The sequence below is a fragment of the Eupeodes corollae genome, chromosome 3 (genome assembly GCF_945859685.1).
Source record: "Eupeodes corollae chromosome 3, idEupCoro1.1, whole genome shotgun sequence".
Lineage (NCBI taxonomy): Eukaryota > Metazoa > Arthropoda > Insecta > Diptera > Syrphidae > Eupeodes > Eupeodes corollae.
In genome coordinates this window covers 9,476,196-9,503,528 of record NC_079149.1, presented here as the reverse complement: position 1 = coordinate 9,503,528, position 27,333 = coordinate 9,476,196, and the positions used below count along the sequence as shown (strand labels likewise).

General features: G+C 33.0%; 1 protein-coding gene across 1 annotated transcript in view; it reads left to right on the top strand.

The window, feature by feature from the left end:
* Nucleotides 1-271: 271 nt before the first annotated feature.
* The window catches only part of LOC129949265 (protein suppressor 2 of zeste), a 50,977-nt gene continuing 23,915 nt past the window's right edge, over nt 272-27,333 (top strand). Inside the window, exon 1 of the mRNA XM_056060615.1 lies at nt 272-1,924. The gene's annotated coding sequence lies outside the window, so the exon portion shown is untranslated. The remainder of the gene's footprint in view (nt 1,925-27,333) is intronic.

The following is a 27,333-nucleotide window of genomic DNA, read 5'->3' as shown; positions in this document are numbered from 1 at the left end:
TTACGTTGCTGCAACAACAAACTAGTTTTCCCTTCGTTACACAAACAAAATGGACAAAATCGGCTCAACTCGGCTCTGTTCGGCTGAATTCGGCTTGACGTCACCCCACGTCTACCAATCGCTAAGAGGTTTGCTCAAATTGAGGGCGGAGCTAATGGAGTAATTTTGTACCTTTCATTGTATTCTATCTCCCTCACGCAAATGGTCTTCATACAAACGATGACCTATGTCGACTGCGCCATGTCCGATGTACTTTAGTCGAGTGATAGTGTTCGTGGTGTAAGGTACCGTTATCGTCCTCACCAAAAACCTTCTCTTCAGTGAGACAAAGTTGAAAAATAATATAAAAACAAATTCAATTAAAAACTACTTTTCAAGGAAACTCCATCAAAATAAAAGAATTTTTGATGGTAATACCCTACCGTGGTGACAAACATTAAAAAGACATTTCGTGAGTGAAATCGCTCACCGTGTAAGTGAAAAGCAAACGCAAAAAAAAAACAGTAAAATGTTTGCCGGTGAAAAAAAATCAATTTAAAGTGAAAATTTCTTCTTCCCGAAAAAATTCAATTCCGAAAACAGCTGGAGTTTAAGAAAATCTTCTTCGAATCACTTGATTTTGACAGTTCAGTGATTTGATGCGGGTGAAAAGTTGACATATTGACATATGACAAAAATTGGTAAAATTAAATGAAAAAGAATAAAAATCTGAGTGAAAAAATATAATTTTTTATTAAAAAAATCGAGAGAAAAGAAAAACAAAAAAAAGACGACGAAGAAGTAGAAGAAGAAGAAAATCTAATACGAATTTAGCTCACTCTCTCTATCTCTCCAAATTTTCGTGTCATCTGCTATCTCTGTTCATCTGCTGGTCATCGTGTATCGGGTGTGTTTGTTTGACAACAGCAGCAGTAGAGCCGAACCATAAAGTGGTGGAATTCTCGTTCGTAACGTATCGAACTGTCAATGTTGTGTTTGTGAGAAAATCTAACACACAAACACGTGACTTTCTTTGATGATGTTGCAGTTGCTTTAAAAGTGTGTAGTTGGAGAGATTGCGCAATTTAAATCGTCGTGGTTTTTGTTGTTGTTGTCGTTCGTAGTTGTCGTCGTCGTCGTCTTTTCGCTTCCATCGAGTGTATCTATCAGATACGGATTCAGAACTGCGTCTGCATTCGCCGCCAGAGGTCGTCCGCGTCGCATCGTGTATTTTGAAGTTTCTTCACCATCATAATACCGTACCGCGCCAACCAACTAACCAACCAACCAACGCAACGGAGCAGAAAACATTTTTACGAGATACACACAATTTTGTTTGCCTTTGGTTCTCCCGTTCTTCGTTCGTGATGCTAAGATTGCCCTCACATTATATCGTTGTGTGTGAGTTGAATTAAGGTGCGTGTGGGTTTCGTTCGTTCAAGTTTGTGTGTGTGTGCGTTTTTTGTGTTTTTATAATTGACGGTCCGTCTTATACGTCAGAATTTATTACAATATTTTACGACGGGCCTTTTGTGGATCGGAGCAAAGTAAGAGCAAAAGGAAAGCAGCGTGTGTTTATTTTATTACTTTGCCCCTTCCAGTCACTTATTTTTTGTTTTATCGTGGTGTGTTTTACTGCTGTTTCGCCCGTTCACGACTCGTTTTATTGTGGATTACGCGTTCTGTGTGGTGTGTATGTATTGTGCATACATGCTCGCAGATAATTCATCTGTGAACCTAAACAGCAGCACCATCTCACACTAATAAAAAAGTTTAATAATAATAAAATCGGTATCGGGCTGATAGCACCGAAGAAAGGAAGAAGTAGAAATCGAATAAGAAGAACGTATACCGAAAGGTAGAGCAAAAATTTAAAGAAACAGGCTTCAAAGAGGAATACGAAAGAAAATTAATTCATGGATGGATGCTTTAGTGGATTTCAGAAGTAAGTAGATATTTGTTTTCAAGTGGAGTTTTTTTTGTATGGATGTGTTGTGAGTGTGTGTTTGTGTGTATGGAGGTGTGTGTGGGTGTTTGTATGCATATTTTTGTTTGGTGAAAATAAAATTTTATGATATGCGGTTTTTTTTTGGTAGTTTCTCTCGTGACATTTTTCGTATACCGAACAATTTTTGTTATTGTAGTAGATTGAAGATTTTTATTTCAATTTTTCTACTAGATTAAATTTTTGTTGAATGTTTTTTGTGTGGGTGTGTGTTGTAGCAAGTGTGTGGATGTGTGTGTGTGTTTGTGTATGAAGAAGAGGGCATCAACATGAAAAGATGTTGAATACTTATTTTTCTTTGCTGTTTTTTTGTTAGTTTCTTTTCTTGTTCGTTTTCTTTTTGTGGATACTTTCTTAAATATTATTTTCTTTCTATTTCTATTTCTCTTTCTGAAGTCGGTGTGTGACACGTTTTCTATTCGATTTTGTTGTTGTTTATTTCTCTTTTCTTTTTGCTGTGTGTTTTTGATGTTTTTGTTCGTTTTTCTTCTAATTGGTTTTTGATGATGATGAATATGATTAAAACATTTCGCCTTATTTTTTTTTGTCTCAGCTTTTTTTTGTTGTTCATTTTAGCATAACAAAAGTTTAAAGTAAACAAAAACAAAAAATTAATGGAATTGGAAATTTACCAACTTGCTTTATTTAAGTTAAAAGAAATAGATTTTTTGGTAGAAATGTAGAAATGCCATCGACCCTTTTTTCTCTTTTTCTGGTGCCATCGTCATCGTCTTCCGTCGTCGTTTTTACTGTTGTTGTTAAAGTTTCTATAAAATTCTATCTGGCCCCATTTTACCCACCAATTCTCCCCCTCTCGTACCGTACCCACAAAACTACCCTTCTCAGCCCTGTTAGCAAAGCATAATACCGACGGGAGTTTTGTAGCTATATTTCGTTGGATTGGATGAAAAACCTGCGCTTTAAAGTCACAGAATTAAAAAGAACGAACAAAATAAAATATATAGCACTGTTTGTTTTCAGGATACTAGGAAGGAGCATATGCTATGCCGATGGAGTATTACCTATAGAAGAGTCCATGTACTGGCAAGTGTCCTTATGTGAATGAGCTTTTTGTTGTTGTATCTATGGGTTGCTGAATTTTATCATGGAAATGGGGAGCTTTATTTTCAGTCGATAGGTTATGTTACTCGGTATACCAAAATATATGTAAATATGTTTTTTCTTTCTTCTTTTTTTTTTAATTTTAAAATGAAGTGCCTCTTTGCATTTGAAATTATTTTATTTTTATTTTGAAACATGCTAATTTTTATTTTATTTTTTATTTCATACATATATGGTAATGGAGTGAATAGCTGCATATTTGAATTTTGCAATAAAATAAAAAGAAGTGATAAAATGTTAAAATATGTGCGGAAGTTTTAGTTTGAGGGTTGTACATATTTTAGTTTGAAAGTGAATTTACTTTTTATATATGTAGGTAGAGATAGGTATTAGTTTGAAGCTTTTTTTGATAAAGTTTTGTTTGGTTGGTAGGCCACTTCGGAAATAAAAATATTTACATATATATAGATTCTTAATTAAGTGGCACATGACATTGACATCGTAATAACTATTTTTTGTATTTATATACCTATACAAGTTATAGTTATAGGTACCTGTTGAGTCGATTGATTTTTTGTAACCACAACTTGGTAGGTATATCTTATGTTGACTACAGGTATCAACCTATTTACATAAATAATGCTTAGGTAAGTTAACTTTGGATTAAATGCCTCAAATGAAGTCATTTTCTCTTAATTCGGACTCAATTTGGAAATTTCTTTCTCATTTCTTCAAGGTTTATACTTTAATAAATAAATCCACCTTTAATAGTATTGAAAACTGTTAACGAAAACGACAGAAAATGTTTACATAGTATAATTCCTTGAAAAGCTGCAGTCGTGCTTCAAAGCAGTCAATAAGAAGATCTGAAGTTTAGTTATCGTGATAATGAAACAAATTTGTATACTCGTATTTCTTCAAACTTATTTAAACATATTTTAAAAATTCTAGACTTGTTTCTTACCTCTGATTCTGATGGTAAGTATAAATTCTTTACAAAGCTTTTACATTTTTCTACATTGATTTCTGTATCTTTCTCATACAAAAGGTCATTCATCAATAAAAACTGCGACACTTACGGCTAATGGAAATAAAGCTTCTAATTTTATTTTCCAACGGAAAACAGTCAAGCCACGTAAAATTGTAAGACCTTATAGACCAGTTCGCTGGTCCTTAACGTCAGAAGACGCGAGCTGTATGCACCGTGTCGCAGCCGTTTTTATTCAATTGATGAATGAAAAAGTCAGAAATCATGAATCTATAACAATCACCATTGGCTAATTCACTATTAAAGAAATTTGAAATATCAATTTCACCATCCCATAAAGCACAGCCAATAGTCAGTTTTTGTGGCTGTAAGAAAGCCTTAAGATACATTAGAGGAACAAAATCACTTTAAATACAGCAGTTTTGTTTATTGATGTATCCATTCAACTACAATTAAGCTTCATCGCTACGCAAAATTTGAACAATATGGATTTCGAACAATGATTTCCTTAACATCGTTTTTGAAAGAAAAGTTCAGAGCTTCCAAGTCTCTGTCAAAAGTCTGTTCAATCACTCGCTTATAATAATAACATTGACGTGTTCAGAAAAACTCAAGGTAATGTCAATGAGGCCTTTGTGGGTTAATGTGGGGTTTAGCGGTTAATGAGGATAAAACAAGCTATAGAAAGAGCCTACAATACCAACGCGACATCATAATCAAAATGTCACTATTGTCAGGCGTAACTTTGAGGTAGTAAAGGATTTTGTATGGCTGAGCTCCGCTTTAAATGCAGAAAATAACACCAGTGCTGAGATCAAACGAAAAATTACTAAGAAAGCAGTTGAATAGTAAATCCCTCTAAAAACCCTCTCTCGATTAACCAAATTGTCAGCATCTTAGACCTGCTATACGGATGAAAGCGCCTTGAATCGTTTCGAGAGAAAAGTTCTTCGCGTGACCTACGGCCCGTTGAGTAGTAAATCCCTCTATAACTCTCTCGATAAACCAAAGTGTCAGCTTCCCCGACGGTGAAAAAGCTTGGAATCCATCCCCACAGGAAGGCCCCAGACCAAGTGGTGTGCTTAAGTCAAATGTGACCTCATCCAACTTGGAGTGCACAACTAAAGACATCTAGCTAGAAACCGAGCTGTCGCCAGCTATAAAAAATCTGTATAATTTGGAAACCGTGTTCATTTTAAAATGCCAATTCAAACTGAAAATAAATCAATTGATAGCTGATAAATGGCCGGAAGTTATTATCATTGAGCAAATTTGTAATTCCATCCCTGGCAACAGTACTCGCAAACAGGAATGGTTGAGAGTTGTCAGTCACTAGGCCCTAGTTCTCAAACATACTGTTGCGCCACCCAATTCATTTATTTATTATTAAATTTGTCATTGAAATGCATGAAGTTACTTTTCATCTTGGATGGAATACTTTGGAACTTCTTTAATATAGAAATGTGATAAAAAAGAAACATAGAAGACGTTACACAACACTTTGTTGTCGAAATACAAATTCAGCAATACAAGGTTAAACCTCTTCTCTGTAACTTCATGAAAATGAGTTATAACTATATACATATGTTCATTTAAATTAAAAATGAAAACTTCAAAATCCAAATCAAACATTACTAAAACTATTGACTTCTAATGTCAAAAGTGTAAGCCAATATCAGAAAGTAAAACAAAATTATTCATCCTTTGATATGTTTGAACTTACGATGAAATCAAGCAGGAATTTATGTCAAAAAGATTGAAGAAGAGATACACAGAAAACCTATAATAGCTACCACCTTCAACAGATAAAGTGTCATCAAAAGTAACTACTTTACCTATATTTTTGTCAAAAAACTGCACATCACATCGCATTTAACATTGACCAATTATTCTACTGTCAAGCATCAATGCATCATTTAAGTCTTGAAAAATAAAATTTTACAAGTACAAATATGTAAGTTATCCTCTACACTAATGTGCGTGACAAGTTCTCAAACTCTTGACACGCCATTTATGTGACATGTACCTATAAAATTAAAGTCAAATGAGAAAAATCAGATTTAATTAACAAAAATAAAACAAGACTCAAAAACTACATCAGTTCTTCTGTCGATAAAAACGATGTTGGAGCTAAAGAATGCAACAATAATTGCTTATTTAATCTTAAATAAAAAGTCATATTTAAGTGCTAGTACATTACCGACGGCACTAATTGCATGTTATTGATTGTAAATGTGAATACTCCATTTTGTTTTTGTGATGGCGTCTGCATCGGTCGGAAACTACAACTTAATTTGATTTTATAAACCACCGAATTTGAAAGTGACCTCATCCAACTTGGAGCGCGAAACTTGAGATCTAGCTGGGGACCGAGCTAGATGGAGAAGTGTGTTGGATGAGGCCCTAGTTCACACAGGACTGTAGCGCCACCTTAAGTAAGTAAGAATTTGACGCAATGCATTTTCAATTTCAAACCACTCAACTCCCTCCCAAATAATGGAATGGATATAAATCTTTATCAAATTGCACTGTCGGTAATAATGCTTCTGCATAAAGATTTCCATCTACACATCGTTGAATATTTGTCCAAATAATTGATATTTTTGAAAATGTCCAAAGATATTGAATGAAAACATTTTTTCGTAATTCATACCAGCTTAATGCGTCATTGGGTCTATATTAGGTCACTTGAACTTTGTTAATGAATCCAGAATATATTGACCGAACATCCTCCTCAATACTCACCATTGTCTCACTCATTGTTATATTCAAAGTAGCCAGAATATCTCTTAGAATAAACCAAATCACTTCTGTTATATTTCCTGCTTTAAATAAACCTTAATCCACTGCAAATAAAATGCCCTGTTAAATAACTCCCGGGCGCCATTTTTATACCATCCTAATGTATTTCTATTCATAGAATTTTTTTCGCTGACGTATTAAAAATTCGAATGAAATGGTTTTTGGGGATTAAGAATGTTCTTTGTTGTTTATGGGGGTTTGTACATGCCTAAAATGTAAGCCTTTGTTTACTTACTGGATTTGTAAAGCTTTTTAAAGAATTTTGTATAGGTACTTACCTATCATTTCCACTCATGTTGAATAGCTTCTTTTTCCATCAAGGTAATCATTAATTTATATTGTGGAATAAAAAGGGCTTATCCGGTTTTCGGACAGTTGTGATTCGTTAGTTAGATAATATTGTCAAAACTGGCTACTCACTTACGTAGGTATACCTAAACCTATTACAAACAGCTTGAACTTTGTGCGCAAGGGCAAAAGAAAAAAAATTGGTCCATACCTGAGGTCAGCATCATCACAGGATGTTTAATTCTGGTATTTGGATTCCAGTTCTGGCAGGCGTAAACCAACTTTTATCCTTTCATCTTTGAAGCTGCAGGAAAAGCTGTTTTAAATTCAGGTGGTTTTGTATAGTCGAGCAGATTTTTTTTCTCTTCAAGTTCTGGACCATAAGCCAAAGGTCTTGCCATGAACAATATATTTCTATTTATAAACCTACCCCTTTTTTCGATATTCAAATGGGATGGATGTACTTATGTAGTTTTGTTTTCCTATCCAGCAGCTGGTCATCTTTACCTTTTCTATGTACTGTTCTCGGATATAAGCTACTCATGGGATGGGATGATGCTATTTTGTTTTTACATAGAAAGTGGGTTGTTGCATGCCACAAAGTCTAGTTCAAGTTGTTTGTATCATCTCAACTGGTTTTTATATTTTTTTTAACAATTATTTGTTACAAATTTATGCATAAAATCAGGATTTTGTGTCCTATTTCAGTATTTTAAAAAATGACATCTGCTTTATATTATTTTCATTTAGATGAAAAGCTGTACCAAAAAAAAAGAAATCAGCATCACTAATAAAAAGGTAGATAATACCTTACAAAAAAAACCTGCATCCGGTGAAGAGGATAGAAAAATTCAAAGGTGTTCTTTTTTTCAATTTAAGGTTGAACTAGAAATTTAAAATTAAAGGGGTGAATTTGTGACCCGGTTTAAGTAAACTGTACTTAAACTCTCCACTGTCCGGTTAATCGATTTCAACTTTAACCATAACATTTTACCCTTTTTTATAATATATCTTTATATATGTAGATTGAATTATACTTAAAATTTGTCCATTTGTAGAAGTGTTCCACAAGGAAGTCACCTTGGGCCTCATCTTTTTTTTCTTAAATTTTCCATTAAAAGCGTTTCATTTAATAAAATTCTCTCAGTTAATGTTATTAATAAAACATAGTTAAGCTTTAAGGGAAGGCCAAACTTTGTGATTTATGTTCTCCCGTCAAGCTCAATGCATAATTCATATATTTCGATTAATGAAAGATGTTCCGATTCCGTTTTTTGTTTTGTATATATCATTTTTTGTATTTAAATGCTATTTGGGCTTCAAAGAATGATTTATTTTATAGAATTTTGTTTTTTTTTAGATTTTTGAGCAGGTGAAACGAATTTTACAAGTACATAAACCTCGAACCCATTGATGCACAATTAACGAAAGTGGAAATATCATAGTGTTACCGTAGTAAATGCTGAGAAAAAGGAAGGACCATTTCTGCAGATTGCATAAAGGCGACGAAGAACCGAATTCCGTTGTCAGGGAGGATGATTCATTCAATATGTACGACTAAATCCAACAATTATAAAGGAGTCCTACAAAACTGCTAGGTGCTTCGTTTTGCATAATGGGCAGCTATCCGACTCTTTCGAAGTGCGTCAGGGTGTGAGACAAGGGGATGTTTTATCGCCAATTCTTTTTCTGCTGGCGATAGATGATGTTCTAATGACCAGCGTTGGTACAACTGAGAGTCAAGGTATTCAATGGAGAACGTTTGAAAGGCTTAGCCATTTAGACTATGCCGACGATATATATCGCATGGCAAATAACATCAGTGGGCTGAACGAGATGTGTCAAACTTTACAACTTTAAACAGCAAAACTGCAAAAATAACGCTATCAGGCCCCCCAACACAACATCGTATTCTTCTGCATGACACTATTATTGAAGAGGTCGAACAATTTAATTACCTCGGAAGTATTGTATCAGCAAATGGTGGTACGGATCTGGACGTAAAAAGCAGAATAAATAAAGCTTGCGTTGCCTTTGGTGCTTTGTCCCAAATTTGGAAATCCAGTCAAGTCTCCTTACGCACTAAACTGAGATTCTTCGAATCCAATGTGAAATCTGTGCTATTATGTGCTTGTGAAACATGGAAAGTCTCAGCCACCATCTCGAGAAAAACGCAGGCTTTTGTGAGCCGCTGTCTGCGTCACATCCTTAAAATTCGCTGGCCACAAGCAATATCTAACCAGGAATTGTGGCGTAGGACAAGTCAAAGGCGCTTGGACATCGACATCAGAAAGCGCAAATGGCAATGGATTGGTTATACACTGAGGAAACTAAACGATGATATTGCGAAGCAGTCCTTTGAATGGATTCCTCAGGGGTCACGGCGGGTAGGAAGAAGTGGCCACAGTTAAGATATCTAGCTCCAGATCGAGAAGGATGGAGACGTTTTGTCGACGCCCTATGCCCCGTGCGGGGTTAGAGGACCTGATGATGATGATGAAATCCAACAATTCCGTCTTACCGACTCAGACAAAATAAGGATCGCCTTATCCTAGCTGAAGTCTAACAAAATCGCTGAAGCAGATGACTTGAATGCCGAGCTTTTTAAGGCAGTTGGAGATAATTTGGTTAGGAGCATGCATATCTGTAAAATATGGTCGGAAGAAAGCATGTCTGATTATGCAACCTCAAAATTTTGTTGCCGATACTGAAAAAGCAGACCCTCTATACTGCACCAATTATAGAGTAATAAGTCTTCTTAAAATCGCATACAAAATCTTCTCTTCGCCTGATATATGAACGTCTTATTGTCGACAATGGCCTTAGACATGGAAAGGCAACAATCGATCAAATATTCTATTAAGCTTAACAATAACTTATAAGATATTGTATCTTACTTTGTATAAGCAATCAATGAAATAAATATAAATATGAATATTCACATTACGGCCGATCTTCTACAGAAACGAACTGTATAGAGTCATGACTTCCATTTATGTTTATGCAAGATAACCATAGAGAATTCGTGCTATTCTAAAAATGGTTAGAAACAAACTTAACAGAACATTTTGACTTTAAAAAAGGCTTTAAATGCGCTGCCAAGTCATTTCTTTAACATCGTCTTGGAAGAAATAGTGCAGAGCGCCCACGTCAACACTAGTGGCACTATCTTTCAAAAGACTGTCTAATTTTTGGCATATGCTGACGAACTTTTAAATAATCGGAAGAACTCAGCTTGATATTGAAAGGGCCTTTGTAAGTAGTGAGACAGAGGCGTCAGAAATAGGTTAAGCTGTTAATGAGAGCAAAGTATATGCTGTCATCAAGAAAGGTCCTATAACACTTACATACGTCGCGGACAGTACGTCATCATCAATAGTAGTAACTTTGAAGTAGTTAAGGGCTTTGTCTATCGGAGCTTGCAGGAAACAACAACAGTGCTGAGATCAAACGCAAAATTACTCTTGTACCCGCTGTTTCTTTATGCTAAGAAAGCAATTGAACAGTAAAGCCCTTTCTCAGCAACCAAAGTGTCGCTTTGTAAGACTTTCATCAACAACTTCCTGCTAAACGGTGTCGAAGCATGGACTATAACAATGGCGAATAGGGTCGTTTAAAGAGAAAAGTTCTTTGCGTGATCTACCGTATACATAGAATATGAGTGGTGGAGAAGTTGGAACAAAGAGCTGTACTGCGACGGAGACTTAGCTAGAAGGATAAAGGTCCAAAGCCGAGTTTGCAGAGCGTATGGATATCAGTGCTCCGGACCGGAAAAGGCTTCAAATACACACCAAGAAGAGGAAGGCTGCGAATCTGTTATTGCGCACAAGTGGAAAGTGATCTTACCCACCTTGGATTGCGCAAACGGAAACATCTAGCTAGGGATCGAGCTAAATGGAGAAGTTTGATGGCTAAGGCAATAGAACTGTAACGCCATCGTAAGGAAGAAAGTTAGGAAGCGTTGTTTTGGAGTTAAACGATTCATACTAAATTAAAAAAAAAACTATCAAACAGAAATGTCAACACAGTTTGACAATCTTAACAACAACCTAAAGCTCAAAACACTCTTTAGTTATCTAAATTAGTCGAAAGACGTGACTAGTGAATGGTTAAGTCAAATGCCAACAGAAATATTATACATTTTATGTATTTATCGATTTTCAAATACGCATCTTGATTTTCGAGACTGTTTATGTTGCATTTATAGCTTGTTGGTATTAGATACATTTTTAAACAAATCGTACAGCTTTCGGTGATTGGGGTGGGGTGTTTTGAGTAAAGTATACGTAAACATACAAAATTGAGTCGTATTTAATACACTTTATTACCACCTGAATCAAAGATTGCTTTGTAATGGAGCTAGTTAACTTAGCTTGAATCCAAATTTTAAAAAAAGTACCAAAGCTCTTGCATTTTAAGATCAACCACATTTCATTTTAAACTGTGAATCTAAAAAAATGTTTCCCTTTAAAGATATTTCAACCTTACCAAAAACCGTTTATAAATAATGCTTATTGTTAAGTTATAGATATTGGTTCTAACAAGTTTTGAAGTTGACGGATTTAAGGTTAATTTGAACCTATTGATACATTTTTTGTTTTGTATGTAATAACTCCGTAAGTTCATAAAATGAAGATCTTTTCATACTATTATTTACACTATATACTCGTATGTACATCATTTTATGTATATTTGTTATATATATAGATATGAATATATAAGTAACTCTATACACAATGTTAACTGAGATTGCATAGAAGAGGAACATATTGTATACTCTAGTGCGATTATAGCCTCTTCAACCCTTTTCAAAAGGTTATTTCATGTTAATGATATTGCTTTGCGAATTTACCTAAAAACTTATGTACAATTTTGACATCATCTGCTTGACCCTTTTATTTTTTTTTTTAAAGGATTTCCCCTTTATTTTTGCATATATATAGTTTTTGCATACGTGTTAACATATCTGCAGAATTTCAAACCCTTATTTCTCGCTCTCGTCACAACCATTAGTCAAATTATGTACTCTGTATGGTACTTGAATCTTTTCGAAAATGACCTTGGAATAGTTTTTAAAATGAACTTTCCAATATCTTATAAGGAGTAAATTGTTTTTGAATAACTTATGATGCTCGTAAATATAGTGTGTAAAAGACTGAAGAAAGAGTGCAAATTCCATAAAGAAGAATAAGAACAATATTCCTTTGCTAATTTATTTTCTGAAATTTAATTTTGACACTGTTAAAAACACACATTTTAAAGGTAATTTGTTAAAAAAAATGTTTAAACCTTTGACAATGTTGAGACATAAACAAAGAAGTACTATTCCTTAAAAACTTTAAAGAATTTAAAGACATTGAAGGAAACAGTCTCTTTTGCTTTAGCAAAACCTCTAAATGGGTGAGAAAAAACAAGCCATACATGTCATAGGTTAAAAATGTCACTTATAGGGAAGACAAATTACTTGAGCATATCAAAATGTATCTAAATCTATCAAAGGGTGGTGATAATCGCATCAATCACGAGCCAATCTTCCCAAACTTACCCTAACCTATCTTTATAAAAATCAAGTACAAATTTTGATTAATTGTGCTAAATAATTTCATAAACGAAAAACAGTTTTTTTTGTACGAATCTCTGATTCCCTGGTAATTCACAACCTTTTAAAAATGCTAGAAATAAATCGATATTAAAAAACTGTCTTGAATTTGTCGTTAAAAGTGGTAAACCAAAAAATATTGTTGCATGATAATTTCCCAAAAAAATAAGTTTTAACTGAAAAACTACATGAAAGTAGGATTTTAAAGCGAATTTAGTACTTTCACACTTCAAATAACGGGATTTTCAAAATGCAATTTATTTAAACAATTATTGTAGTAAAATATCTACCAAAAAGCCTTCCAGTGATCTTTTGTTCTTTTTTTAAATGTTCACCCTTGAAACACCGACTTTCACATTTACGCCTAATTCAATAAATCAATGATTTCAAAATTTCTGACATTTCGGAGGAGTATTTGGGTTTGTCTGTTTCTTTTTTTCAAGAACTGTTACAACAAGGAAATCTGTGAAATACAGAATTAGCATTTAACTAGTTAGCAAAGGATTCAAACGTTTAAACAGTTTGTGAGGATAAATATTTAGAGCATTGTTAAAACGCAGAATTTTAAATCCTTTATGATGGTTTATTTAATATGTTGCATCATTAAAACTTCAAAATGTTATTCTAACGATTTTGGAACACAGTGGCAGATGTTGAACGCATTTTTTGGTTCAAAAAGTGTGTCTTAATTTTATTTTGGACTAAGTGAGTTTTACTTGAATAATCAGAAATAAAATTGAAAAAATTCGGATTGAAATATTGACTTTTGTATCGAATCAATTATTGAAAAAATAAAATATCTGTCATTTTAGTGAAATCTGCATCTAAACATTCAAAATCAGTTCTAAATAAGCCTCAAATATGGAGTCCCTCAACTCATCCTACTAAGGCCTGATCTTTTTTTGTAAGTTTAAAGTGATATTGACAAATACCGCCAACTAACAATTCATTTATATGATAACCATGGGAAAAAATGACTTTAAGGAACAAAGTATTCCATACTTGATTCGAGTAACTTCTTCAAAAGTAAATTTTCACTTTTTAATTTTCTAATTGAAGTAAAAGTGAAATTAATTTTAATTGACACTCTGAGTTGTCATTTTGACAAAACAAACAAACCATCAAGAAAATCAATCTTATCACGTCGCTCGTCGTTCTCAATTGTAAAACAAAAAAAAATATTCAAGTACTTTTTTTCCCGTCTACAAAAATATTGAAGTACCGAATGTTAAAAACCACAAAACCACGACATGTACAAACAATTCATAGACGTATTTCAATAAATAATAAAATGATATGATGGTCATTATCTTATATGACACTTTTATGGGTCTCTTTTTTTTGAAAACAGAAAATTGGTATTCCATTTGAAGATTTTGTCATTTCCTGTTTTGAAGTGATGAAGAGAGTGCAATTAATTATATTAACCTATACACGGTTCTCTTCATAAAGAAGGGTGTCAGTTTTTCAGTTGTTTTGAAAGATATGCGATTGGAATTTTAAACATACAAAATTACTTAAAAACGAAAGTGACTGTTGTTTTAATTTTTACTGAAGGGAAATATATTATTGTATAGATGCCACTTAATTTTCTTCTCACATTGAACTAAGTGATGGTGTAATGGTTTTGACATGGTTCAAAATGTATTTATATATTTTTACTAAGGGTGAGTTTTGGATTTAAGTTACAAAAACAAATATTTTGAGTTAAATTTACACTTTTGTTGTCCATAAACGGTACGAAAAACGTAGTTCTCATTACAGAAATAGAAATACAAAATTTCAATGATTTTCAATGTTTTCAAATAATAGTGTAATGGATTTTCTACGATTCCAATATTTTTCTTTAATAATGTTTTCTAAAATAATAATCACAAACATACAAAAGTTTTTCCATTCATTAATGCTACTTTGTTGAAGCTTACCATAGCGTGCCAAAAAATTCCGATACATAATTGTGATAATTTTTAAAAAAATAAAGAAACATGAATGAATTTTGTTTTTCACATCATGCAATCTCAATTTTTCAATTTGTGTCAGTGGATCATTGAAAAAACTTAAATAATATAAATCTGCTTAAAACCAAAGTGCGGATAGCCATAGCGTGCGAATTTATCTACGAATTCGCCAGAGCCGAATAAAACCATTAGGAGATATGTGAGAAGCGTTAATGATCCATTTCGAGGTTTCGTTCCGATGCTGACGATGACGACCCACGACGCGACCACGTCGACGTGTGTCCATTTTTGTTTCTTCTCTTTATCATGCATTTCTAGTTTTTGACTATAAAGAAAATAAACATACACAAAAAACACATGTTTATGGACCATCCATCATTTGTCACGGTACTATAGGCACAACAGGGATACCGGTGGTGGTGGTGTTGCTGGCGGTGTTGACTCTGGCTATCTGGTATCTGGAAAACCGCACAAAATAAAACAACAACAAAAACAAAAAATATAGTCAAATAAATAAACAGATGATGTCGTTTAGTTCAGCAGGCGCATCAGTGACGGCTTCGACTACGGCAGGCGTCGTCGTATTCATTGAATAGACGATACGGAGACAATCATAGACATCAGACGTAAAAACCTAAACGGACAAATAAAAGGAAAATTTCTCAGCTATGCATTCAGCTGGTTTGATACACATTTTCTTTGTTTTTTTGTGTATCTCCTTCTAATTTTCCTTTTTTTTCAGACCATTCTTGAAACTTCACACATTTTCTATTCTTTTATTTTTTAATTGTATTCAGCAACCAGGAGCGATCAAAAGGTTTTGTGGTTAAGTAGGGGCCTTAGGTTTTGTATATTTTAAGTATTATCACACAACAAGCAAAAGGAAAGAAATCAGACTAAAGCGATATAAAAACGTTTTTTTTTTATCGTTTTCTCGAAAACTTATACATCGTTATCGTCTTTTTTTTTATAAAATTAAATAAATCCAATAAAAAACGGTTTTCCTAAAAAAGTAAATTTTTATCGTTTTCATGAAATGAGATTTATTCGATAATAACACAATTTTATTAAAATGAATGTAATTTTATCGTTTTTATGAAATAAGATTAATTCGATAAAAAAATCGTTTTTCTTGAAAAGCAATATATTTGAATAGATTTCATGAAATTAGGTAAATTCGATAATAAAACGATTTTCTTAAAAACGAATGTAATTTTATCGTTTTTATGAAATTAGATTAATTCGTTAAAAAAACACGATTTTCTTAAAAACGAATGTTTTTTATCATTTTCATGAACGATAAAGAAGCAATATTTTTGAAAGCGAATATATCTTTATCGTTTTTTTAAATAAGGTAAATGCCATGAAAAGAAGGTTTGCTTGAAAACGATTGTATGTTTATCGTTTTTATGAAATCAGCCTAATTTGAATAAAAAGGTTTTTTTTGAAAACGAAGATATTTGTATTGTTTTCATTGTTTTACTTAGTAAAAAATAATTTTTTGTTTTTACTAATTTCTGGTTTACTTGTTTTAAACTCAAAAAAGCGATAAAAATAACGTTTTTGTATATCTGTTAATTTGTATGCAAGGTTCAGTTAATATTAAGCCCCAAAATGTAATTTTCATTCAAATGAAAAAGCGTCAATAAGAACGTTTGTTTGGACGTTGTAAATTTTGAAAAACGTTTTATTTTTTATGTTTTGCTTTCTTAAAAAGTGTTCTGAGTGCCAAAAGTTGGGTTTATACTTTCAATCTTAAGAAGAGACAAAGAAGAAACAAAATCGTTTAAGGCCTTAGGTCATCCTAAAGGCTAAAAAAATAGTTTTTTTGGGGATTTATTGAGAAGTACATACAACAAAATAGATTGAGATGAAATAAACAGGAATCAGTGACGCCTTAAAATAAATTTTCTTTAAGGCATTTATAACAAAATGACGGCTGTGAAACGTTTTTTCAATGACATTTATGGTCAACATTTAATAATAATGAGAGAATGATATAATAATCATCGTTCTTAAGTTCAAATTGTGCTATATAAAAGAAATCGAGTTTTAACTTTGTTTAAACGTATGTAAACAAAAAAAACGACAATTGGCGATAAAAACTGTTTTTATTTATTCTTCATTTTTGAATGTGATTTCATTCCCAGAAAATGATACTAAGTGTGAAAATTTAGGTTTCACTTTCGATCTATGTTAAAGATATTAAAATAAAAATGCGATAAAAAAGCCGTTTTACTAGTTCAGCAATTGTTTTACTTTGTACCACTCAATAATATAAATAATTAATTTACTTTAAATCTTTTAAATTTCAAGGATGTTTCCAAAATTCCAATTAGAAGTTTAACCTATGTGTAAAAGATCTAGAAAATGCACAAAAAACGGCAAATTTATCGTTTTTCTTATTAACTCCAAATTAATTCATATTTTTCTTCTTTTTGGCCTTCAATCGGGCGCCACTTAGTGTCCACAACCGTCTCTGAATATTATTTCCAACTCCTCACTATAATGACTGACTTGTCTATTTTCATTGATGTCGTTTTCTTTGGTCGGCGCGGCCGGTGGCGGTGTCGGCTGGCGTGAGGAAAATGAGTTTTTTTTGTATTTTACACTTTCAAAGTTATTTTTTTCCGAAGGTAAACTGTAGCGTTTTACATGCCGCCCGCATTCCTTTATAATATTATATTGTCTTTCCTCATTCATCTAGATTCTAGAGACAAGATACGAGTACATTATTCTAAACGTGTGTCTTGAAGATGTGAGAGATGTTTATTATATTACTATATGAGTAGAGTAGTATCTTATAGATACATGAGGTGTGTGTTTGCGCTTGTATCTTTTTACTTAGTTTTGTATCTATTTATGTGTATATACGTATGTAAGTAAGATCGACACACGGCACGAGCTATTTTTATGATACAAATAGGAACATAAGTAAGGTAGGTAGGTAGGTAGGTACTCATAAACAGGCACAACATTAAAAAACAACAACAAAAACATAGAAAAATAAGACCTACCCCGGTATTTGTCTGGTATACCAAATACAATAGAAAAACAAGATGACAATATTGTCTGGGATGTTGTTTTTGTTTTTGTTTCTTTTTTCTTAAAGTTGTCTTGTTTTTTCTCGGATTAGAAAATGAAAACAAAATATGATAATGAAATAATGGGAGAGTCGAGTTGAGTCGTTTTGGAATCAAGAAAAGATAAAAATTGCTTCCGGAGATGGAAAAAAGAAATACATAGGTGTTCACTTGAGCTTACTTAATGTATCTAGATACATCTACCTACCTACCTACAGTGAGTCTTAACATTAAAATGCTTCGTTGTTGGTCGGTTGTTTGATGATTTCTGCCTTTTGTTGTTGTTTTTCTATGTTTTTGTATTTTTATTATAGGTTAAAGTAATCTTAGATGACTTCCTATTTCAATTTATGAGGTTATTTCTGTTGAAATAAAGGGTTCATTGTGGTCGAGAAAAGGTTGCACCAGTCATACTCGTCGTGCCTATTTTGTTTTGTTTATTTTCAATGAGATTATCTAATTTTTATAATCACTACTGTTTTGAGATGATTAAATAATGATACAAAAATTATTCACATTTCTATGAGTTTTCAAAAATTATGAATCTGTTTCGGATTATTGACAGTTTTCAAGTAGCTTATAGTAATTTAACACACCTACCTTTATACAAGGTGCTGAAAAAGTTCAATATATATGTTGAACTTATTTTCCTGGATTTTCTATCTTCAAGCATCAGGTAAACTTTTTTATTCTTTAAAAAATGGTTGGGCAGCACCCTTAAGTTTTATAATAAAAACATTTCATACAACCACATCACGTTTTGCGGTATTTTAAACATGAAGTTCAATTTTGAAATTCTCAAAAGCAGACAGTTCTTATTTTTATTTGAGATTTTTTATTTAGATAAAAATAAATATAATAAGTACCAAACCGGAAAAAAAAGTCTCACAAAATCGAGTTTATCAGGTTTAAGGTGCATTTGCAGGGATGAGGGATGAGAGATGAGACATTCCAAAGGGTGGTTTGACAGACAAAAATAAAAAAAAAACAGGAAGCAAATATAAATAAGGAAAAAACTTGTTAACGAAGTCAAAGCATGTCATCCCCGTTCTCAAAGTAAGATGATAGATGACTTTTAAGAAAAAAAGGGTATCTTTAAAATTTGGATGTCCTTGTCGAAGAGGTCAAATTCTTTAAGGAGCTTTTTCTTATCATAGATTTTGAAACTTGTTTACCGCAGGTTTTTGGAAAGAACCCGAAACAAAGGTACACATTTATTTATTTAAGTATTCTCAAGGCAAATTTTCAGAAGCTCAGCATTTTATGCGTTGAAATAAAAATAGTGAAAACTTGTTTTTTTTTTTCAAAATGTACCTAGTTTAAAAATTTAAGGAAGAATTTAAGAGTAGATATGAATTGGTTTAACAGTTTTAAAAATCAAAATGGAATAGACTTTGTTTAAGCATTCCACATTCTTGATGTGTGGCTTAAAAAAGAAACATTATACTCAAAAGATGAGCTCAAATATAAACTGGCATTGTTTTCCAATATTTTTGACATGTTTTCACTCACCATCCGCTATGATACGGGCTTCGCAGCTGAGGATATAATATTAGAATAAATATTAAATAAACCAGTCTTAATGATGTTGAAGGCTTTAATGATTTCGATCAAAGATTTGACGACTGTTTTTGCATTTCGAAGCTTTTTAGAAATATTTATCTTTTAGTTGTTCAAGAAAAAAACACGCTAAAGTGCGTGAAAACCAAAGACAATTTTAAAACGTTTCAGAAACATACAAAAAAACTTTCAGAAATATAGAAACATTTCTGAAATGTTTTCAAAATATTTATTAAACTTATTTTTGGTCTGAATTTTTCTTAAACATAAAGTTTTTTTAACAATGGTTCTTGAAATGTTTCTTTGCTAGATCTTTTTGTATTCGCTTGATTTTCCACCGTGGCTTTTGTCCAATTTCTCACGAATCTGTGCATAAATAGAAAGAGTTAAATTGATGGCATGGATTATGTTGGCCTTGAGGCGGTAGGAAATTGTCAACAAATTAAGAGCCAAATTGGACTTTCTCGATAGTTACTTTACAAATCTTCAACATGAAAAAAATTGCCATAATCATGCAATTTCAAGCCTTACGTAACCTTCGACTTATAACAAAAAATTAGACAACGTGAGTCGTTATCAAATATATGTATGGTCCGATGACGTCATTATGTCGGTACCACAGCAAACAGTTGCTTTGTCGAGACATATTAGAAGCTTTTGAAGTAGTCCAAAAACTGCAGTTCGTATTTTGAAAGAAAAAAGGGCCTTTGATACCGCCAACATGTAAACCATACTAAATATAGTTGACCTGTTAACGGATTTAATAACTTAAGGATTGTTTTCGCTTAATGTATGATAAATTTGCCTGTTTACAGTGTTTTTTAACCAAAAAAATAAGCTCTACCACTGAACAATTTAAGGTGAACGCATTGATTTATGCATTTCCTACAATTTGGAAGTACAAATTATTCTGGCATTAAGCGATTCATGCGTTACTTGGCCAAAACTTTATCCAATTGTCAAGTCATAGACAACGTCCATCGAAATAACAAAATGACCTCTAAATATTAAAGTTTATGCAACTGAGGTGTCAACATATTTAAGTTTGACATTTACAACTATTTCAATCATAAACAACATCCATCAAATTAATAAAATGTCATATAAGTGTCAAAGACTCTTCATTTTTTAAATTATTTCAAAGTCAAAGATTTCAATAACTCCGGAAACTTTCTTCGATTCTCAATTGAAAACAATTCAAAACTGAAATGTAAACACAAGTTGATATTCTCAACTGTCAAACCATAGACATCAGTCATAATAATAACAAAATGTAAGCTAATTGTCAAAGACCCTTGAATTCTTGAAATCATTTTAAGATCAGTCAAAGATTTTCTCATATTCTTAATTGAAAAATATTAAAGTTTAAACAGAAGAAATGTTAACAAACTTTGAGATTCTAACTGCCATGCCATAAACAACATCCAATGAAATGACAAACAGCCGCTAACTGTCAAAGACTCTTAAAAATTTGAAATTATATAAAAGTCAAATAATTCGATAAATTGACATTTTCGAAGAAGGTCCTCAATTAAAAAATATTAAAGTTTATGGAACTGAAATGACAACATATTTTAATTAAATAAAATAAAATAACAAAATGTCACCTTACTTTTAAGGACCTGCATTTTTGAAATGATTTGAGTCAAAGATTTTGATAGCTCTGGAAATATTCTCAGATTCTTGATTAAAAACAATTAAACATTAAAATGTTAACTCAAGTTGACATCATCAACTGTCAAACCATAGATATCAGTCATCGAAATAGCAAACTTGCAGCTAATTCTGAAATACCCTTGAATTTTTTAAATCATTTTAAGATCAGTCAAAGATTTTGATAACTCTGGCAATTTTCTACGATTCTTAATTAAAAAATATTAAGGTTTAAACAAAAGAAATGTTAGCCATAAACAACATCCAATGATTTTAAAAATTGCCACTAACTGTCAAAAACCCTTGAAATTTTAAAATTATATAAAAGACATAACTCTGGAAACTTTCGAAGAAGATCCTTAGTTGAAAAATATTAAAGTTTAAGCAACACAGTTTGACATTCTCAACAGCCAGCGAAATAACAAAATGGCCGCTAAATGTCAAATATACTTCAATTTTTTGAAGCTACTTAAATCTCAAAGAATTTAATAATTTTGAAAAACTATCTAAGATTCTTAATTGAAAAATATCAAAGTTCAAAATTATTGCAATTTAAAACATTTTTTCAATATTTATCTCAATATAACCGAACAACCTTCATAAAGTTATATACATTATGTCAATATATTTCAATCATCATGTTAAATTTATTAACTTTGTTCGAAACATCAACAAACAAAAAGTCATCCATAAGTTCAAAAATAAACAATCATCGTATGTTTGTTTCTTCACTCGCTCCTCGTTCTTTCTAACGTTCTCTAATCTTCTTTCTATATACGTTTTTCATTTCTTCATTTATTAATCCAAAACAAATAGGCCGCCCGCTGCCCTGACTGCTGCCGCAGTCGTCGTTCTATGCCTTGCATTGCATATTGAATATAGAGGCTTTAAAGATAACATACACGGGGCTGCATATATACGATATACCTTATAGCCTCTACTCGTACATTGCATGAATGAAAAAAATAGAAAAACATAAAGGGGAACACAAGGCCAATCTAATAATAGTTCGTGTAAAGCTAACTCACAATGGGAGGGTTTCTGATGTGATGTTTGAATTTGAGTTTTGAGTATGTGCGATCCAAAAAAAGAATCAACGACGACGCCGCGCCGGCCATGCAGTGCCGGCCTCCAACGTCATGATGTTCTATATGATGTGCTACGACGATGACGTAGAGAAAATACCAACTTGCCACCTTTCTACCGGCGTTTTTTTTTTGTTTTTGAGGGGAGCCTTTGGGGAATTGAAATATCTTTCAGTGTTCTTCTTTTTTATTCTTCTCATTTCTTTCCTTTCTTTTTTTACTTCCCGTTTCGTTTATGGGGAATATCTTGGTTGTTTTTTATGGACTTTTGAGGGCCCTTTTCTTCTCCAAAATATACTTATATATCTACCTACCTTCCCATTCGGGTGGCCCCAACATCATCATCGTCATCGTCGTTGGTCTGATGTTGATGATGATGCTGCTGATGTTGATGGTGCCCGCCGCATTTGATGTTTCATCACTTGGCCATTAGTGGCATTTTAGTTGAGAGAGAAATTGGTGCACAAAATGTTGAGGGGTCTTTTGTTTGACGTTGCGGCGTGGAGCGTTGTTTTGACGACGTCGTCGACGGCGACTACGATGGAGTGACATGGTTAAGTTATGGTAGATTCGAAGCGCGTTGATTATGATCAAAAGGCGGGCGGTTCCCCATTATAATCAAAAGAGAAGGCAAATGGTGTATATGGATTTATTTTTTTTATTCAAAAGAAGTACCTATTAACCTTATAATAAAATAGAGCTTATTTGTATAGTGGTACACACATAAATTGGGTGCTAAGGGAAATGAACTGTTTCGTACAAAGGATGCTGCCTAATGAATTCTAATTGAATGATTTTTCGTGTGAGAAAAAAAAAGATTTAAGTTTGAGAAGATACTGGAAATAGTATGGATTCTGCGCAGAGAAAAAGTTAATTTTTTTAGAGTTGACGCCAAGGTTATAAATATTTTCTGCCAATACCATCTGAAGTTTTTTTTTTCACAGGGACATTTTCGAGGAGGGTCCTTAATTGAAAAATATTAATGTTTATGCAACTGAAATGTCAATATATTTTAGTTGGACATGTTCAACTATTTCAACCATAAACAACATCTATCAAAAAAAAAACTAAATGTCAACTAACTATCAAGGACCTCTGAATTTTTGAAATTATTTAACTCAAAGATTTCAATTACTCCGGAAACACTCTTAGATTCTTAATTAAAAACAATTAAAAATTGAAATGTTAACACAAGTTGACTGCCATTTGCGAGAAATTGAAAAAAGCCAACAAAATTAATTCTTGTCATGAAAAGTGCTTTCTCAACTTAGCCGTTCGGATTCGGCTTAAAACTGTAGGTCCCCTCCATCCCTGACAACAGTACTCGCACACAAGAATAGTTGATAGTTGTAAGTCACTAGGACCTAGTTCTCAACGGACTGTGGCTCCTTTTAATTTATTTATTTATTTATAACTATTTTCTAAGATGGATACAAAAATAGTATATGAATAGTCTTATAAGATGAACTCACTGCCTTTTTTACTTGTGCCCTCAAATGTCAAAATATCCTACACAACATCTTGTTCTGTTTTCGGCGATGTGTTTGACTTTACTCCAGCTTTTCCCTTCTTGAGTGTGCATGTCATTACATTCTAGAAGTGTGTGTCTAGTTCACTTCCACTCGCGCCTTCGTATAATAGTCTCCATGGATTCCTAATCTGTTTTACTCTATAGTTCTTCGTGGGAGGTACGAACGGATCAGGCCAGAAGATTGAACTTTAAAAAAAGTTTGCAGTTTCCTAGTTATAACTGCTGTTATCTGTATTTGTTTAACAATATCTTCTAATTAGACATTTGAGCGAAACAATCGTAGTTTTGTTTTCAAGCTGAGAGAGTTGTTCCTCTGAACTTCTACTTCTACTTGTAGCGATATCTTCTGCGGTTCCGCCTTCAGTAGAGACAATTCTTCAAATATAAAATAGTTAGAAACTCTCTACTTTTTTTACTAGGCTTTGAGCAATGTTTATCAGAGGGAATGATGTTTTGTCTTCAAGCTGAGAGAGTTGTTCCTCTGAACAGTGGACAACAATTGATTTCCCGATACTTCTGGCGATATCTTCTGCGGTAACGCCTTCAGTGGAGACAATACTTCAAATAGACTAGAAACTCTTTACTTTTTCTACTAGTTGTTGAGTAATGTTTATTACAGAAGAATCAGCCGGAACAGTTTTTCTGGGATTGGTTTTCGGAAGCACGATTTCTGATTTCTTCTCCTTTGTTGTCATTTAATAAAGATCCATGATTTAAAGAAGTTAAAAGTTAAATTTGTCAGAATCCATCTTATTTCTCAGTTTCCTATCAAGCGAAAGTACATCATTGCTAACCAATCAAAGGAAAATAAGTAACAGTATGCAGCACTTCTAATTATCTTCCTCCATGTAGCAGAAACTTTTAAGCAAAAGAAGTGGAAGTCTTGGATTCTGTGTGTCTTAAGGTTAATATTTCAAAATCCTGCATATCAAAATTCGCACATTTTTCCCTTTAGAAAACTTTACATCCTTAAATATTATAGAATTTTTCAAGGTTCTGTTCCTTAACTTTCTGCAGAAAAATACAGAGGTCAATTTATGAAATCATTGATCAAAAATCAGGATAGTCAATACTGGTTACGTATTTTAAAGAACTGATTTTGATCAGAATTTTAATCTACATTTTTTTAATCAACTCCTACTAACTTTTGCCTAGTGACTCTGATTCCGCCCCGACTGTCCGCTGCCATGTGCTTGTCGGTCGTCCAGCTCTTCTTAATTCTTGTGTGAGCGAATGGATTCCACTGCATTGCTTGACCTGCAATGCATTCGTTACCTTTTCGAAGCGTATGTCCAATTCATTGCCACTTACGTCTTCGAATTATTGATTCTTTAGGTTCTTGACCTGTCCTTCTATGATCGACCTCATTTGATATACGTTTTGGCCAGAAAATCCTTAATTTCACTAAGGTTTGCAGCTGCACCCATAAAGAAGTAAAGATTCAACATTTGTGCGAAACAGTCGTAGCTTTGTTCTTAAGCTGATAGAGTTATTCCTCCAAATTTTTGACAACATACTGAACGCCGCTTTTGCTTTGCCGATGCGGCAGATGACGTCCTGTTCGGTTCCGCCTTCGATGGAAACGATCGACTTTTTCCACCGGTTGCGAATAAATATTTATTTGAGAGGATGGTCGGGTTCCGAGGCTTATCATTTTCGTTTCGCAGGATTTATTATCCGCCACACAACTTCTGCTTCTTTCTCCACACTTGTTGTCATTTGTGTATTGTTGTTATACAGTATTGTTGGCCACACAATATTTCAAGTTCGTCAACACTGCTAATTAAAAACTTGAGGAAACTAACAATTGGATTATTCAGCCCTATCATGAATTCCATCGTAATCGGACATTTTTACGAATCCCGAAAAACTGTATCATGAATTCCGTTCGTAATGCAAAATTGTATGAGATTTTCCACTACGAACGGATTTCATGATACAGTTTTTCGGGATTCGTAAAAATTTCCGATTACGATGGAATTCATGATAGGGCTGATTTTTTATTAACTTGACAGTCCTTACATGACTACCATCCCTTAAAGTGTTAATGCTAACTTGACGAATGAATTTTAGACTAATTTAGTTGCCTGTGTAGGTGTTCCTTCAAAAACTTCACACTTCTTTGTTAGAAGACTCTTCGATTTCCACTGACGTTTTTTAATTCCGTCAAAGTTACATGGGGTTACATAGCAGCATTTGAATCGCATCACATTATTATTCTTCTAACAGATGACACCAAATTTTACATCAATTTATGAGCTTATTATAAAAATTATACAACACAATAACAATACGAAAATGAAAATATATACTCACAAATAAATATAGCACCCTTTTTCCTAACACCCCTTCCTTGTCAGTTTATTTCAAATCAAACCAAAATTAATAAGCATCGAGTAGGTACTAAAAGGGTCCAATCAAACCTTCATCTTTTTTGTGCCTTTATATATATATCTATATATTTTTTCTGCAATCGCATTTAGTATGTAAACAAGAATTTCAAATCCTGCAATTAAGTAAATTCCACTAATTCAAAATAGAAATGAAGAATAGAAAGACAGAAAACAAAAATAACACACTGAGCGGAACTGAAGCACCCCTCTTGAATAAATACTTCAACCCTCTTTAAAATATCGTCATCGTTGGTTTGCCGTCATCTGTGACTGTCATATAGATATTTTCCCGTGAAGGGCTTCAAAAGCATAAGTAATATTATGAATCAAAAGCAAAAATAAAACAACAACAATTTCTACTAGAACATTGCCATCGATCGCACTGAAAACCGAAATATTTACGTTGCATGAAAATTATCCTGCATATTCACTGTACTACACCCCCGGGAGGATATTAAAAATTCCACTTGTAACAACACAGAAGAGGACACATATTATTTATATATGTATGTGTGTATCTGATGCCAAAACGTGATATCTCCATATACGTATACATATACTTATATAAATAGGAACTTTTAATTTCGAAATGGAATCAACTCCATTTATAGAGCCACGAGGATTAAGGATGTGATAGGAAAAAAAACTCGAAATCGGAAGGGATGTGGATGAAGAGAAGAGATGTCTCTTCTTTTCGGTTGTCATACCCACCTTCCTATCAACCAAACCAACCAACCAACCTACCCTTTTTAAACCTAATCCAAGCCCATTTGAGTCTATGGGGCATATTTGTCCTTATAATCGTAGCTGCTGCCTGCCTACACTACACATGTTGCTGGTATAGAAAGTGTGGTCCTGCATTCGAATCTCCGTAATTTGATTATCAATATAATATCTGAAGGTTCTGAAGTCACCCTTGATGTGTGTACGTTTGTGCGTGGCATTCGTATCACCATCATCATGAGGGTTTATTCTTCTTCTTTTTTTTCGAGGAAATTATGAAATTGAAAAAAAAAAAAGAAATATAATAATAATTTATGTGTGAGATGAAATGAAGATAAGGGTATATTAAGGGTGTTGTGTGTTGTGTGACACATAATGACATGCGTGGCGTTCGTCGTCGTCGTTTGGCACAAGGACACTGCTGAGCTGATAAGAGTGTAAAACAGTATATCAAAATCTATACAAATGAATGTGTCACAGATTATTGTGGTTATATTTTACGTTTATGTGAAACCATGATGATGATGATGACTTTTTGGAAATTTGAGTACATATTTGACTTTTATAAAAATAATAAAATGGGAACTTTTGACTCGGTTAGACATACGTGTATCTCAATTGAAT